Below are 3,453 nucleotides of genomic sequence, written 5' to 3'. Positions count from 1 at the left end.
ATGTGACTTGATGGCTCTTTAGACAAGGAAGAAGAAGAAGAGTTGGTTTTTATATGCCAGCTTTCTCTACCTTTGTAAAGGAAAATCAAACCAGCTTACAGTCTCCTTCCCTTCCTTTCCCAGAACAGACATGTTGTGAAGTAGATGGGGCTGAGAGGGTTTTGAGAGAACTGTGAGCTGCCTTCATGTGTAGGAGTGGGGAAACCAACCTGGTTCACCAGATTAGAGTCAGCTGCTCATGTGGAGGAGTGGGGAATCAAACCCGGTTCTCCAGATCAGAGTCCACCACTCTTAACCACTAGACCACACTGGATCTCTGATCTGTGACAGGGGAGGTGACAGGGGATGGTTAGACCAGCACTGGGCAGTCAGCTAGAGTAGATGAGATCTTTTTGCCCCTTCTAAACTCTACAATTCTACAGCATTAATGCCACCCACAGCTATGGAGCTGGCTTGGACAGCCATACTGTACTTATGTTTCTCCAGGGTCCCACGCTAAAGGTGACTCACGTAATTCTACAACCTGGAGAATGAGTGTTGACGTTTAATAAACCAATCAAGTGATTTGTGAAGGAGCTACAGATGCTCCCACTTGGTCTTTGCTGCCTGAAAATTCACATTCTTGCCATGTTTCTCTGTTTGGATGAGCTCACCCTGAGCTGTGTTAATACTGGGGAAGAGTTGTGGCTTAGAGACAGAGCAGCTGCCTTGCATGAAAAAGGCTCAAGCTGAGATACTCTCATGACTTTTTTCTGTCTGATACCCTAGAGTAAACAATGCTGAACTAGGTGGGCCAATGGTCCGACTTGGTGTAAGGCACCTTCACATATTTAATATAAGGTTCCTTTAATGAGAATGACCATTCTGCTACATTGATCTGCACTGTGTGTGTGTAGTTAAGAGCGCTGGACTCTGATCTGGTGAACCGGGTTGGTTTTCCCACTCCTACACATGAAGCCAGCTGGGTGAACTTGGGCTAGTCACAGTTCGTTCCGAACTCTCTCAGCCCTACTACCTCACAAGGTGTCTGTTGTGGGGAGAGGAAGGGAAAGAGATTGTAAGCTGGTTTGATTCTCCTTAAGTGGTAGAGAAAGTCAGCATGTAAAAACCAACTCTTTTTCTTGGTCTAAAGTGCCATCAAGTCGCAGCCGATTTATGGAAATCCAGTAGGGTTTTCAAGACTAACAGAGGTGGTTTCCCATTGCCTTCCTCTGCATAACGACCCTGGTATTCCTTGGTGGTCCCCTATCCAAGTACCAACCAGGGCCTACCCTGCTTAGCTTCTGAGATCTGATGAGATCAGGCTAGCCTGGGCCATCCAGGTCAGGGCGTTGATCTGTACTACATGATGGCAGATACTATTGTAGTTGAGACATATCACCAAACATGATTATCCTCTTATGCCCCTGCAGTGAATCTGACCATTGTAGTACAAGTCTGTTTTTTTAACAAGTTAAACAAGGTCATCTCCCTCTAGCTGGTTTCCTGATCGGTCGCTCTGATGTGACCTAAATCAACCTATCCACTCCCCAGGAAACTCTTCAGGATTCTGACCCGTGACATCATGTCGGTCCATTACGAGATAGAAGCAGCCAGGGAATGTATAATTACACAATGAGCAGAGGCTTTGATCTGTTGTTGCTGACCACACTGGAACAGATGTCTGAACCCACACAGAGTCAGTTCTAGGCTCAGAGCCACGCAAGGGCATTGACACGGCTTGGGACTTTTTGGACTGGCTGTGAGTCCACTGTTTTTGGAAATATACATAAATATTAGTGTTACTAGACCTTCTGCGTAATCTCGAGAGGGTAAATGCTGGCTCTCCATCATATGTGCGCGAAAGAGTTTACCGGAATTACTGTTACAAAGGTGCCTTTTAATTTACAGGCACAGGGGTGATATTTTTCTCCCTTTTAATCCCATCTCTCATCTATAATTCTTTGTGGTCGTCTCTTGCATAGGACGAGTGTAACAAGACATCTTTTATTAGAGTCTATCACCTCCGCCAGCTTTGAAACAAATTGCACCAAAGGTAATTGGGCTGTAAAAACATTCCTTTTAAGACCAGACAGGAATTTGTTTCATTTGGAACACTGACCATGGCTCAAGGATGTATCTGAACACTCAAGTTCTTCCTCAAACCATTTAATCGCTGCTTTTCTTGTACTGGAGAAACTTTGCAGATATTCAACAAAACCGAGTTGGAGCTTACTGTCCGATGACAGTGACCACCGAAACATGCTCTCTATCTAGCGACTCACTTTTAAAAGCACATACAAATGCCTCAGAACAAGAGCCATGAACCAGAGAAAAATGGTAAGAACAGCTTAATCAGAAAACAGTGATGCTTGAAGAACATCTGAATCAGAGAACAGTGATTCCCGAAGCACATAGAAAATAGAAACACCTTCACCAGTTCTTCATCTGTTGGAAATCCTATAGTTTTAGTTCCCTTTATTGGGACAACCCTTCATTCTATCTAAGAATGAAGAAGGCAGGTAGTGTGACAGAATCACAGCTGCTGGCGGTATGAGAATATAAGAAGAGCCCTGCTGGATCAGACCAGCGGCCCATCTAGTTCTGCACCCTGTTTCATATGGTGGCCAACACGTTAGTCACTCTGGAAGGCCAACTGGAGGGCATTAAGCCAAGGCTTTCCCCTGATGTTCCCACTAGAGTTGCCATTCTGGATTAGGAAATACCTGGAGATTTTGGAGAGGGGGTGGAGCCTGCGGAGGGCAGGGTTTGGGGAGGGGCAGAACTTCAATGGGATAGAATGCCATGGAGTCCACCTTCCAAAGTAGCCATTTTCTCCAGCTGAACTGATCTCCATTGCCTGGAGATCAGCTGTAATAGCGGGATATCTCCAGCTACCATCTGGAGGTTGGTAACCCTAGCTCCCACCTAGCACTGCAAGGGAAGGTTCTCTTTAGTCACCTTTGCTACTGATGGACCTCTCCTCCACAAATCTATCTAATCCTCTTTTAAAGTCAAAGGTAGAACACACTCATTTCTTTTGGCTCATGGTTATCTCTGGTCTATCAGGGTTCCCGGCTTTTTGAAACACTACAAAACCAGTAAAACCTGTTTGACCAGAAATGGGAACAGACAGGAAATATGAATTTACACAGGGTTATCAGCTTATTGGGGGGGAAATTTTCCTGCAGGAAAAGCCACTGGTAGCCCAAGGCTAAATCCTGCCCCTTGGGGGTTAATGACTGCTCCCCTCTAACGGGCGTATAAACATCAGAGGGAGGGGGGAGAAGGAGAAATGGCTAGTGCAATGGAACCAGTCTTCAGGCTTTTTTACACTGGGGCCTTTCTTCATCGCTCTTTACTAGGCAAAACTAGATGCTGACCAAGGAAGTCTTGTCTGTCTTCAGCTTTAGTGGGAAAATGAACCCTTTTTCCCCCCTTATAGACATATTACTACAGGTATCCTCTAGGGGG

Source organism: Euleptes europaea, chromosome 3 (genome assembly GCF_029931775.1).
Source record: "Euleptes europaea isolate rEulEur1 chromosome 3, rEulEur1.hap1, whole genome shotgun sequence".
In the NCBI taxonomy this organism is placed as follows: Eukaryota; Metazoa; Chordata; class Lepidosauria; order Squamata; family Sphaerodactylidae; genus Euleptes; species Euleptes europaea.
The sequence above is the reverse complement of the archived record's forward strand: the minus strand, read 5'-3'. Positions refer to the sequence as shown.